A 15,032-nucleotide genomic window follows, 5' to 3' on the forward strand; every position below is an offset into this window, starting at 1 on the left:
CTTTTGTTTGCAAAGCATTTTATCTTATTTCATTCTTACACTGGTCGAGTTCTTTTCAATTTATCAATGAATTCAATGCCCCCGTCTTTTCACACGAAACTTTCACCATTTGTGACCAAGTTATGTGTTCCCTCATCTCTCTGCTATAATTTGTTTTTTTTAACCATAGTGCATTTTCTGTCGACAGTAAGCTCGGAATCACTCCTCTACACGAAGTGGAATCTAATTTCCTGGTTTCATCTGTGTAGCCGTGTGGCCAGGGCACCATTTTAAAGCCATATTCATGTTACAAAAACCTTATATTCTGAAACAACAGAATAATTAATGCATGCCGAACACAACTAAGATACAGAGCAAAACACTGAGAGTTAACATCTGTTATCACCCTGCCCATATGCCTCCAAACATTTCCTGATCATATGCCCATTCAGATGCGGCTAAAATGTTGTGATTTTACTAGCCTCCACCACTCCGTCTAGCAGCCAATTCCACAAATGCACCACCATCTGTGTGAAAAGATTGCCCAGAAGGTCTCTATTATAACTTTCCCCTCTCACCCTAAATCTCTGCCCATTAGTTCCTGGACTCGAACACGCCAGGGAAAAGACATTGTCTATTTACTCTATTCATGCTCCTCGTGATTTTATAAACGTCTATAAGTTCACCGCGAGCCTCTGACACTTCTGGGAAAACACCCACAGCCTATTCAATCTCCCTGTTGCTCAAATCCTCCGATCCTGGCAACATTATTGTAAATATTTTATGAAACATTTCAAGTTTCACAACATCCTTCCGATAGAAAGGAGACCGGAATTGCACTCAATATTGCAAAAGTAGCCGAACCAATGTCCTGTGTAGCCGCAACATGACCATCCAACCCTGTACTCAACTGTCTGACCAATAAATTCATACGTACCAAATACCATCTTCACAGTCCTATTTCTGTGCGACTTTAATTTGAATGAGGTATGAACCTGCAATCCAAGGTCTCTTTCTTCAATAACACTCCCTCAGACCTTCCCATTAAGAGTAAAAGTCCGGCTCAGATTTGCTTTCCCAAAATGCAGCACCTCACGTTTATCGAAATTGAAATTCATCTTCCACTCCTCAGCCAAATGGCTCATCTGATTAAAATCACGTTGAAGTCCAAGGTAACCTTCTTGTATCCACTCCACCTCCAATTCTCGTGACATCTGAAAACCTATTAACTAAACCTCTTAAGCTCACACACAAATTATTTATATGAAAGACGAAAAGTAATGGACCCATTACTTTTAATCTTTGTGGCACCCCACTGGTCACAGGCCTCCATTCTGAAAAATCCACCCTCCGTCACCACACTCGATTCTCTACTTTTGAGCCAGTTCTGTGTACAAATGTCAAGCTCTCGCTGTATTTCATTTGATCTAACTTGCTAACCAGTCTCCCATGGGAAACCTTGTCGAATGCCTTACTGAAGTCCACATAGATCACGTCTACCGCTCTGTTCTTATTAATGCTCTTTGTTACCTCTTCAAATAACTCAATCAATTTTGGGAAACATGATTTCCCACGCATCCTACCCATGTTGACTATCCGTATTCAGTTTTTGCCTTTCTAAATGCATGTATATCCTGTCCCTCAGGATTCTCTTTAACACATTGCCCACCAGCGACGTCAGGCTCACTAGTCTATAGTTCAATGGCTGGTCCTTACAAGCTTTCTTGAAAAATAGCCCCACGTCAGCCAACCTCCAGTTTTCCATAAACTAACCTGTGACTATCGATGATACAAATCCCTCAGTCAGAGGCCCACCAATAACTTGTCTAACTTCCCACCGAGTTCCGGGGTGCACCATATCAGCTCCGGGGGATTTATCGTATGTTATGCTTTTCAAGACGTCCATATTTGTCAACATGTCACCATCAATTGCCGCATATTCCATTTTTTTTTTTAGATTACTTACAGTGTGGAAACAGGCCCTTTGGCCCAACAAGTCCACACCGCCCCGCCGAAGCGCAACCCACCCATACCCCTGCATTTACCCCTTACCTAACACTACGGGCAATTTAGTGTGGCCAATTCTCCTAACCTGCACATTTTTGGACTGTGGGAGGAAACCGGAGAACCCGGAGGAAACCCACGCAGACACGGGGAGAACGTGCAAACTCCACACAGTCAGTCGCCCGAGGCGGGAATTGAACCCGGGTCTCTGGTGCTGTGAGGCAGCAGTGCTAACCACTGTGCCACCGTGCCGCCCCAAATATGTTCCATGTCTTTCTTCGCCATAAAAGGTGATGCAAAATACTCATTTATTATCTCCCCATTTATTGCAACTCCACACAAAGTCCACCTTGCTGATATTTGAGGTGTCCTGTTCTTGCACTCGGTACCCTTTTGTCCCTTCCTTTTGTACGTTTGTCCTTGCCAAATGTTCCAATCAAATCAAACACACCCAGAAACTATTGAAACAAATTAAATTCACAGAAAATTTTCCTCTTCTTTATTCCCATTCGAACTTTTATGGCTGGCATAGCTCAACATGTCGTACGAAGAAATGTTTCTGACAATCTGTCCAAAACCGAAATTCTCCAAATCCAAATGCAGAGCTTGATGACATAAGATGTAAAACCATGTCTACACTGTCCATCAAAAACTCCTGGCGTTTTTTCAGAACCGAAAATAAAAACGACAACTGCATAGAGTTATACAGTATGGAAGGGGATCAAATAAACATTCATGTCTATTCAAGCTTCCCAATTACCTTTCCCGCTAATCCCAATATCCAGTCTTATCTCCATATCCCAGCAACGTCAATGTGCTGATTACAAATTAAGATCAGTTAATCGAGTAATTGCAAAGGCACGTCAGAAACGGGAGGTCTTGGGAGTCAAGTCGGTAAGAGTGAGAAGAAAGGATGAGATTCAGGAAATGTGTCGGAAACATTTGCGATTTCACGCTGTGTTATAATTAGACGTAATATTGATCAATTCTAAGTACAGATAGCAAACTTGATTCGTTTTATATAACTGCAAAATTGAGGAAAGGTTGTTTGCGAGTAATCTTTCTTTTATATTTGCATGTGTATCTCTATCAATGCTGCAAGGTTTACAGGTAAATGTTTGATTTCTTTATCGCATTCAATTGTCTAATCTTGAACTTCTCCTTGTGGATACATTTTCACAAATGCCTGATTGGATTCCAATGAAGGGTAGAAGCAACAGCAGCAGAAAAACAGTTTGAGTTCAATTTGAAGCAAGGATTATTGTACCAATATTGACCGTTGTTACAAATAAAAAGACAGCTCTGGAACATCTCTTGCAAGAGATATTACAATAGTTTCTAATTTAAAATTTCTGTTTTAGATCTGCCGTTTCTATTATCGATGAAGCATCTCAAAGGAGGTCATTATTCAAATTAATGGCAATTTGATTAAATTTTTAAAGGACTGAAGCTAAAGAAATGTCATAATTTTGAATGGATCAAAATGTAATTTTGATGATATGAATGTTTTCAAGCACTTGAATTTGTAAAATGCTTCTAAGATCTTGAAACATTTTAAGATGTGTTAACATGATTGACGTGTGTGATTTTGCTGCTCCTTTTACAAGTTTACGTTGTCTTTGTTTATTTTTCCAAGAAGTCGAAAAGAAAGTTTCCGAAATGCCTGCGGAAATGTACTTGAATAAGCTTTCAAGTTTAAAGAAAAAAGCGTGTACAACCAAAAGGGAGTTGCCAGTCCTGCCAGCTCAGCTTTACGCTGTTCTGGTTTGGTTTGATGTCCGCAAGCATTCAGTTGGGCAGCAGCTGGATTCGAAGAAGTAAGTCCATGCTGATCCTTCCTCCCTCTGACATCTCTCCTGTCAGACCTTGTGTTTTATTTTACTCTTTGCCAAGCGTTGTTCATGCACATTGTTGCAAGCAGTTGGAAATACATCATTAACTTTGGATAATCTGTTCAGTTTTTGAATAGGTTTAATTATTCTGTTTTCTGTTCTCTTTCGTTTGTGTTTCATTTTGTAATCTTGCAAATACGTTCCGTTTTGTTTAAGACAGACTGGTTGCACCAATTGCATCATCCCTGGAATGTCCACAACTCACCTGCTTAACAGAAACAAGATAGTTACAGTCGGGGTTAATACTTTTGAAATATCTTTTGGGCGGGAGTGTATGTCCTCGTTCAAAACACGTGCCTTCATTGCATTCTAATCACCTCCACTAACGTCAGCGATGCGTCAGGTTAAGGCCACAAAGCAATGTTCCACAACCACATATGACCAAATATTAAATAAGATTATTATTTTGATTAATTAATAAATACTTAAGTACTGGAGAGAACTGACTTTTTTCAGAACATGGTCATTGGGAGAATTCTCGTCCCTCACTGATTAAAAAAGAAGTACATCTGACCATCTCTCGACAAATACAGACCCATCTGTTGGGTATGATTTGCACAATATTTCAGGATCATTCACCACTATTTCAGCCAGCTTCAATGGGATGCTACCACCAGAAACATGTTTCCTTCTCTCTTGTCAGCCTTCCGCAGGGAACCGTTCACTCTGGTATATCCTGGGCCGCTCCCTATCCACCGTCGACCTCACACCCGACAGCATCATGGCACATTCCCATGTAACCACAGATGGTGTATAACCTGCGGGATATACTTCGCCCCTCCTCAGTACCTTTGGGCCCGAAATAATCTTTCCAGATGAAGCACGGTTTTATCTGCAATTCACTCAGTATAATTGTGTAGTCCAGTACACATGCTGCTCAATGTACTGTGCTCTGTATTTCCGAATCTAAGCACAGACTGAGTGACAGCTTTGTGAAACCCAAACATTTCTTCCAGCGAGGTAAATTCCATAGTTTCCCTTTGCCTGTCTCTTCAAGATTATGACACACTTCCTGAGTCAACATATCTGTTACAGGCTTGCTGCCGTGCCATTGTGTTTATTTTTGACTTTAAAACAGATCATTGACGGTGTCAGCAGAAAGTTCAATTGAGTTTATTTTGGTGGATCAGTTGACGTTTCTGATTGGGTTTATAATCCAATATTCGACTCTTTCTCGAGGCATGATATTGAGACAGTCTGTGTCTTCAGCAGATCACTCGCATCCTCCTGGGGACTTAATGTGAATTTGTTCATAGTCGTAAAATCATACAGAATTTAACACAGACCCTTTGATTCAACTGGCAAGTGCCGAACAGATGTGTTGAGATGAACTAGCTCCGTTAGCCTGTGTTTGTCCATATCACTCTCAGCATTTCCTATTCATGTATATGCTCAATTTCTTAAAATGCTGTCGTTCTGATCGCTGCTACTGCTTCCTCCACAGACTCATTCCACATATGCACCACCAACACTTTGAAAATTTGTTCTGCAAGTAACTTTAAATGAAAATTGGATGTCCGAGTCCAGGTTTCCCTTAAATTAAACTTACAGGTTGAGTCGGTAGTTAGGAAGGCAAATACAATGCTGTCATTAATCTCGAGAGGACCGGAATGTAAAAATAGCGATGAACTTCTGAGACTTTATAATGTTATGGCCATACCACATTTAGAATATTTGAGCAAGTCTCAGCCACATATGCCAGGAAATATATATTCACCCTGGAACAGGTTCAGAGAAGGTTCACGAGAATCATCCCAGGAATGAAAAGTTTAACATATGATGATCGCTTCATAGAGCTGGGACTATACGTCCGGGGTATTGAAAGATGACTGGGGGATTCGATTGAAATTTACTGAGCATTGAATGGCCTGGACAAAGCGGAAAGAAGTTTCCATTGGTAGGAGAGCCGAGGATCGAGGGAAGAGTTGAAACTTTATTGCTGGAACAGCACAGCAGGTCAGGCAGCATCCAGGGAACAGGAGACTCGACGTTTCGGGCACAGGCCCTTCTTCAGGAATGAGCAGAGAGTGTTCAGCAGGAGAAGATAAAAGGTAGGGAGGAGGGTCTTGGAGGAGGGGCGTTGGAAATGTGATAGGTGGAAAGAGGTCAATGTGAGGGTGTTAGGTCGGAGTAGGATGGAGGCGGAGATGTCAAGAATAAGACTGCAGGTCAGGAAGGCGGTGCCGGGCTGGAGGGATTCGGCTGAGACAAGGTGGGGGGAGGGGGGATGAAGAAACTGGTGAAGTCCAAGTTCATCCCCTGTGGTTGGAGGGTTCCCAGTCGGAAGATAAGACGCTCCTCCTCCGACCATCGCGTTGTTGTGGTTTGGCGGTGGATGAGTCCAATGACCTGCATATCCTCGGTGGAGTGGGAGGGGGAGTTGAAATGCTGTGCTACAGGGTGGTTGGGTTGGTTCGTCCGGGTGGCCCAGAGGTGCTCTCTGAATCGCTCCGCAAGTAGGCGGCCTGTCTCGCCAATATAGAGGAGGCCACACCGGCTGCAGCGGATGCAGTAGATGATGTGGGTGGAGGTGCAGGTGAATCTGTGGCGGATATGGAAGTTTCCTTTGGGGCGTTGGAGAGATCTGAGGGGAGGGGAGGGAAATATATCCTTGGTGCTGGGGATATATTTCCCTCCCCTCCCCTATCAGCTTTCCGTAGAGACCACTCCCTCCGCGACTCCCTTGTCAGATCCACACCCCCCACCGACCCAACCTCCACTCCCGGCACCTTCCCTTGCAACCGCAGGAGGTGCAACACTTGCGCCCACACCTCCCCCCTCACTTCTCTCCAAGGCCCCAAAGGAAACTTTAATATCCGCCACAGATTCACCTGCACCTCCACCCACATCATCTACTGCATCCACTGCAGCCGGTGTGGCCTCCTCTATATTGGGGAGACAGGCCGCCTACTTGCGGAGCGATTCAGAGAGTACCTCTGGGCCACCCGGACGAACCAACCCAACCACCCTGTAGCACAGCATTTCAACTCCCCCTCCCACTCCACCGAGGATATGCAGGTCATTGGACTCATCCACCGCCAAACCACAACAACGCGACGGTCGGAGGAGGAGCGTCTTATCTTCCGACTGGGAACCCTCCAACCACAGGAGATGAACTTGGACTTCACCAGTTTCTTCATCCCCCCTCCCCCCACCTTGTCTCAGCCGAATCCCTCCAGCCCGGCACCGCCTTCCTGACCTGCAGTCTTCTTCTTGACCTCTCCGACTCCATCCTACTCCGACCTATCACCCTCACCTTGACCTCTTTCCACCTATCACATTTCCAACGCCCCTCCTCCAAGTCCCTCCTCCCTACCTTTTATCTTCTCCTGCTGAACACTCTCTGCTCATTCCTGAAGAAGGGCCTGTGCCCGAAACGTTGAGTCTCCTGTTCCCTGGATGCTGCCTGACCTGCTGTGCTGTTCCAGCAATAAAGTTTCAACTTTGATCTCCAGCATCTGCAGACCTCACTTTCTTCTCGATCGAGGGAAGAGCCTCAGATTAAAGGGAAGACACTTTAGGCATAGATAAAGGGAATCGTTTTATGGACCAAAACAAGCACACCCAAACGTACATTGCGAAGGCAGTCTAGACTGTAACATCTTGCTTATTTTAACGCTAAGTGTAAGATGCTTTGTTACAGATAAAATTCGATTGTGCAAACTGTTGGTTATTAAAGAAAACACTTTTTCCATACACTGTAAGTAAAATGCAGAAAAAAACTTAACAATAAGATAAGTAAAAGCTGATTTTACTGAAACTCTATCGAAATCGCTCATAAAATAATACATTAACGACGACTAATTAACTGTTGCAATACAGTAACATCACATAAACACACCCTTGGCCAAGGCAGATTCAGCAAGGTCAATTTTCTGACATGCCATTTTAGTAGCTGAGAGAGAATCCCAGCCTTTACTTCTAACAGAGACAGGAATAAGAGCTCCCAGATCCAGTTTAAAGATACCAGCAGAGGCTATTGAAGGCAACAACTTAAAAAAAAAACAGGTCCTTGATAGATTGTACCTACCAGTTCAGGTCATTTCTACTGTTCCAAATTCAAAAAAAAATCAAGGCCTCACAAGCTGTTTACTTTACAGACTTTGGAACAGACTATTCAGCATCTTTCTTCATTTACAGTACTTAAAGCCGTAGTATCATCACATTTGCCATGTCCTTCTTTCATGTTTACGAGAGTCCAATGCCAGAGGAAATAAGCCTTTGGTGAGACAGGACAGGAGATAAGAGGAAACCTCTCTACCACAGAGAGAGGTGAGTCTGTTGGATTTATTACCACATAAGGCTGTGGAGGACAGGTCAATGAGAATATTTAAAACAAAAATAAACAGGTTCTTGATTACCCAAAGTGATCAAAGGTTGTGTGGAGAAGCAGTGCGACGGGGTTGAAAAAAAAAATCTTTCTTTCAGGATGAAATGGAAGAGGAGGCTCGATGGATCGATTGGCCTAACTTCTGCTGCTGTTTTGTGGTCTTAAAATCTAACAGTACATGTTGGTTTACAGGGGTGGGGGAGTGGGGCTGGTCAGTGTGGGATGTTCTTTGATGGTTAGTGCGGCGAAAATTGGCCGAATGGTTTTCTCTCACACTGTCGGGACTCTCTGGATTACAAATCTGTCCTGTCTCACCAAAGGCTTATTTCCTCTGGTATTTGGCTCTCATAAACCCCATGTCTTCCGATGCTTCTTATTTTGCTGCTTCATGTCGTGACTGCCAGACACATTAAGGTTACCACAGGAGACTGCACGAGACGCCGATAACACAACAATAAAACTAATAAATGCGACACGGAAATGAAGAGCATGAGGAACTCCATTGCTTTGAACTTTGCCATTTCAGGCAGTTTCGTCCTGTTTTGTCTGACATATATTGCACATTTCTATCTGGGCGAATTTCAGGTGACAGCTATTCGGTCGGTTCAAATCCCAATGACCCAAAATTTATTCTGCAGTAAATCGAATACATGCTGCAACTCTTACATTCATGCACGAATACGGGTATTTATGCAATGACACAGGCAAAGTTGACAGGTGAGTTCAAAGATTCTTTCAGATACTTCACCAAGAGTATTACGACATGTCACATACAGTGAGACCGGCTGAATAACTAGAAGTGACTTCAACACTTCACTAAAGCAACACACATTCTTACGAATCTGCAGCTCATAAATTCTGGCACGTGCATAGGCAATGATCGACAAACTAGCCCACAGCACCACTTTATATATTTGTGGTAGCCACCTATGACAGAGATTGTTTCTCAAGTTATCGCCTCTTCTGCCAGGCGTAAAAGCTCACAATAAGAAGATTTCCGTTTGAAATGGATTTGATTAATCCGTGCGTAAAATCTGGAGGGAAGTATATCCATAGTCTCTGTTAAAATCTTTAAAATAACTTTGTTTTGCAATTTTACAAAAATGTACACATGCATACCAAGATTGCCTCTTCTCCTAAACGTCAGAGAAAAAAAATAACAAATGTAGTTCCACTTAAAATTATGTTGTGACATCCTGGAAGCATTTAAACTCTCAAGTATGGGAGAAAAGATTCGTATTGCGTTGATCAGCGCTGACACCTGAAATTAGTCATGCCGGACAATTTGTCACAATTAAGAAAATGAGTAAACTGTGAAGTTTTTTATAACTAATCCATCAATTTCATGTACACCAGTACCATATATCACAGTGTTGCATTGGAACAATTTGGCCAGCAGAAGGAGATTTGTTTTTCTCGTTATCATGACAGGAAAGATCTACTTCTTCGAATGCATTGAAAATTTTCTCTGCCTGTATTAAATTGTTAAAATATAAGTCCCTGGAGATCTTTAAACAAAATACAGAACCGTTTTCATTGCACGATATTCTTTATGAAGTAAGCTGTGGCATTTGCACTTCGGGATGCAATAGACTGCATCAGTTTATTTGTCCAATTTTGTTCCCATAAGTTTTGATGAGAGGAGACGGTTGGAGGGACGGTCGGAGCAAAAATAAATCAGAGGTTTGTACTTACTGGAGGTCAAGCAGCGCAGTCCCAGTAAATCAAAACAGAAAATGATCAGGGTAGTGTCATGAGACCAAAAATATTTTGCTGTTATCAACGATCGTCCCTCCATCAAAGTGGGGATTTGATGATTTCACGATGTGACACATTTGGTCTCATTTGGTATGGAAAAGCGACGGAATTGGACACCCCAACGGGAGTTCCTCCACTCTCCTTGTTTCCTTCTAATTTTCTCCGAGTTTCTTCTGCTTTTTTATCATTTTGTTTTCCCGCAGCTCTCAGTCTAGCCTCCATGCGGCTCCAGAGAGATCCCATCCTGGTCTCTCGGTGGCTCTCAGTATGGTCCCTCCGCGGAACGTGACCTGTCCTGAACTGATATCTTGGCAGCTGTCAGCCCGATCTCTCGGCAGGATGGAAGTTTCGTGGTCTCTGGAAGTTTCGTGGCAGTATTTTGGCTCGGCATTAGATTAGATTACAGTGTGGAAACAGGCCCTTCGGCCCAACAAGTCCACACAGACCCGCCGAAGCACAACCCACCCATACCCCTACATTTAACCCTTACCTAACACTACTTGCAATTTAGCATGGCCAATTCACCTGACCTGCACAGCTTTAGACTGTGGGAGGAAACCGGAGAACCCGGAGGAAACCCACGAAGACACGGGGAGAACGTGCAAACACCACACAGTCAGTCGCCTGAGGCGGGAATTGAACCCGGGTCTCTGGCGCTGTGAGGAAGCAGTGCTAACCACTGTGCCACCGTGCCGCCCACTTTGGTGTGTATCCTGCCAAAGTATGTACCCTGAGGCACGGGGAGTTATCGATGAGGCTGCAATTTCAACAGCACCGATTCTGTGTGTGGTGGTGGCGTCGAAGGCAGTCAGCAGAGTGATATGGGCGGAGGAATCATCAGTTGAATGGTTAACATATTCCTTTAATACCTAGTTTAATCCGTGAGAAACGTTAGTGTAAACTGTTGCCAAATTCTTTAATTTGCTAATATTCTATGAAGGAATTTATCAGCTTTGTAACTCATGTTTCTCTTCGTACTTTGTACCTTAACCCTTTTGTGCCGATGTAACTTGCATCTGAGATGGAATCATGTATCCCAACATTATACAACTTTCACTTTACACCTTCACTTCAATACGTAATTTACGTCGCAAATAAAATCTGAAAAGCGAGTTCACCAGTAACTAGAACAGCAGTCATTTTGCAGCAATAAATATGATATAGCCATGCAAAATTGAAATAGTGGTCAAGTTATAAAGGTAACACGGCGCTGAAAATAAGTGGAGCACAAACATAGCAAAGCTCTATCGCTCTGAAAGTTGACTTTAAGAAAAGAGAGTGCAGACCTTCAAGCGCACAGTCAAAGGGTATTGGCGCAGGCAGGAAATTGGAATTGTTAAAACAACCAGATCATCCATGATGTTATTACATTTTGGAACTGGTGTGTCAGCCGAACAACTGCCATTGGTTTTAACTCATGTCGTTGCGCTCTAGTACACAATATCAAAACATAATTTTGCCAAATGTGACCGAGCGTGTTATTGGAAAAAAAAGCTTTTATTCCACATTGCCACCTGTGTACAAGCAACGGAGTGAACAGTTTTAGAGATAGATGGAGGGTTGGGTGTGAGGTGACAATTAGATCAGCAATGGTTGAATCGACCGGAAGTGGAAGTTGAATTTACTTCATGTTCAACTCCCTGAACTCCACTTTTTGTAAAACATTTATCTTACATTACCCTAAAAAATTAATAAATTCAAAATCCATATCTTTTCACGAAGACTCTGAACCATTTCTGAACAAGTTGTTTGCTCCCTTATCGATGGCCTTTCATTTTTTTTTGTTCTACATTCCACTCGCTGTAGTGAGCCCGCTCGGAGACTGTCTTCTGAAATGAGCCGATTATAATCTTCGCGTTGCATCTTTTTGAACATTCCCACATTATTGTGATATCGCCACCTCTCCGGGGAGCCGTTGTCCAGCAGACCCCAGCAGGGGTGAAATTCTAAGTGGGCTGTCGGGATAAAATTAAAATAGATTTGAGGTGGTTAATGAAGAAGTCCACCTCCCACGATAAGCCACTCTTCCTAAAGGGATTTCGGAACTGCATCCTTCCTCTGCAATTACTTCCCTCTACAGGCTTCCATGAATATTTGCTTTTTTAAATTGACTGATGGAATTCCAATATAAATATGCACTATCTACTCCAGCGAAAGTTCGGATGAATTTTTAAATCTGGTTATGGGTAACTGGGAGTTTTGGTGTTCATGTTAACAACTTCTTCTCCTCTAAAACAACAACCGCAAAATACTCAATGAAAGTCATACGTCAATAAGATATAGAGCAAATCACTTCACACCTTACACAGTTAAAAAAGAGACACTCCCACAGCATATCTGCACAAATGTAAATCAGAGTAAAGTTTATTCTTCTTTGTTCTGGTTGAACGTCTAGGGCCAGTACAGCTCGGTGTTTGGTGCTAAGAAAATATTCGGCGTATTCGCCTGAAAACGAGATTCCCCGAATGCAGATACAGGACTTCAAAGTTAGAGAATCCCGACACGGTTCCACTGTTCAATCAAACAGCCCCATCCCTTGTTCAGATGTAAAACAGAATAAATAATGAAATGCAGAATGATACAGTATATACAACATTGAACATTACAGCGCAGTACAGGCTCTTCGGCCCTCAATGTTGCGCCGACATGTCATACCAATCTGAAGCCCATCTCACCGGCACTATTCTGTGTACGTCCATACGTTTGTCCAATGACGATTTAAATGTACTTAAAGTTGGCGAAAGTACTACCGTTGCAGGCAAAGCATTCCATACCCTTACTACTCTCAGAATAAAGAAACTACCTCTAACATCTGTCCTAGATCTATCCCCTCAATTTAAAGCTATGCCCCATCGTGCTCACCGTCACCATACTTGGAAAAAGGCTCTTCCTGTCCACCATATCAAACCGTCAGGTCATCTTATATGTCTCTCTTCAGTAACCTCTCAACCTTCTTCTCTCCAACGAAGACAGCATCAAGTCCCTCAGCCTTTCATCGTAAGACCTTCCCTCCATACCAGGCAATATCCTAGTAAATCTCTTCTGTATCATTTCCAAAGCTTCCGCCTCCTTCTTGTAATGCGGTGACCAGAACTGTCCACAATACTCCACGTGCAGCCGCACCAGAGTTTTGTACAGCTGTAGCATAACCTCATGGTTTCGGAACTCGATACCTCTATCAATAAAAGCTAAGACACTGTATGCCTTCTCAATAATCCTGTCAAACTGGGTGGCAACTTTTAAGGATCTGTGTACCTGGACGTCGAAATCTCTTTGTTCATCTACACAACAATGAATCTTACCATTAGCCCAGTACTTTGCATTCCAGTTACTCCGACCAAAGTGAATCACCTCACACTTGTCCGCATTGAACTCCAATTGCCAGCTCTCAGCCCAGCTCTGCAGCTTATCTCTGTCTGTCTGTAACCTACAACATCCTTCGTCACTATCCACAACTCCACCAAACTTAGTGTCGTCTGCAAATTTACGAACCCACCCCCCTACTCCCTTATGCAGGTCGTTTGTAAAAATGACGAACAGCAGTGGACCCAACACCGATCCTTGCGGTACACCACTAGTAACTGGACTCCAGGATGAGCATTTCCCATGAACAATCACCCTCTGTCATCTTTCAGCAATCCAATTACTGATCCAAACTGCTATATCTCCCACAACACCATTCCTCCGCATTTTGTACAATAGCCTTCTGTGATGAACCTGATCGAACGCCTTGCTGAAATCCATATACACCACATCAACCGGTGTACCCTAGTCTACCTGTTTGGTCACCTTCTCAAAGAACTCAGTAAGGTTTGTGAAGCACGATCTATCTTTCACAAAACTGTGTTGACTATACGAATCAAATTATTATTTTCTTGATGATTATAGATCCTATCTCTTATAACCGTTTCCAACACTTTATCAACATTTGAAGTAAGGCTCACTGATCTATAATTACCAGGAATATCTCGACGCCCCTTGTTCAGGGGAACCACATTTGCAAACCTCCAGTCTTCTGGCACTGTTTCTGTAGACAATGACGATTTAAATATCAATACCAAAGGCTCGGCAATCTCCTCCCTGGCTTCCCAGAGGATCCCAGAATAAATCCCGTCCACCACAGGGGACTTATCTATTTTTACACTCTGCATGATTTCTAATATCGCTTCCTTATAAACCACAATCCCACCGAGTCTAGTAGCCTGTATCTCCGCATTCTCCTCGACAATATTGTCGCTTTCTGGAGTGAATACTGTCTAAAAGTATTCATTTAGTGCTTCCCTTATCTCCTCTGACTCAACACACAACTTCCCACTACTATCCTTAATTGGCCCTCATCTTACTCTCGTCATTCTTTTATTCCTTAAATACCTATAGAAAGCCTTAAAGTTCACCCTGATCCTATCTGCCAACAACTTCTCATGTCTCCTCCTGGCTCTTCTGAACTCTCTCTTTAGGTCTTTCCTGGCTACCTTATAACCCTCAAGTGCCCTAACTGAGCCTTCACATCTCATCCTAACATAAGACTTATTCTTCCTCTTGACCAGAGATTCCACTTCCTTCATAAACCGCGGCTCCCGCGCTCTAAAGCGTCCTCCCTGCCTGACAGGTACGTACTTATCTAGGACACTCAGGAGCTTTTCCTTGAATCACCTCCATATTTCTAATCTGCCCACCCCCTGCAGTTTCCTTCCCCATCCTATGCTTCCTAAATCTTGCCTAATCGGTTTTGAATTGCCTTTCTCTCAGCTATAACTCTTGCCCAGTGGAATACACATACCCCTTTGTATCACTAAAGTAAACATAACAGAATTGTGATCGTTATCACCAAAGCGCTCACCTTCTTCCAAGTCTAAAACCTGGCCGGGCACATTACACAGTACGAAATCTAATGTGGCTATGCCCCTTGCTGGCCTGTCGACATACTGTGTCAGGAAGCGTTCGTGCACACACTGGACAAAACATGACCCATCGATAGCACTTGTACTATAGTGTTCCCAGTCAATATTTGGAAAGTTGAAATCCCTCATGAGAACTACCCTATTTCTCTCACTCCAATCGACAATCAT

Source organism: Chiloscyllium plagiosum, unplaced genomic scaffold (assembly GCF_037043375.1).
Source record: "Chiloscyllium plagiosum isolate Xiang-an unplaced genomic scaffold, Cpla_swu_hap1 HiC_scaffold_41, whole genome shotgun sequence".
NCBI classification, from domain to species: Eukaryota; Metazoa; Chordata; class Chondrichthyes; order Orectolobiformes; family Hemiscylliidae; genus Chiloscyllium; species Chiloscyllium plagiosum.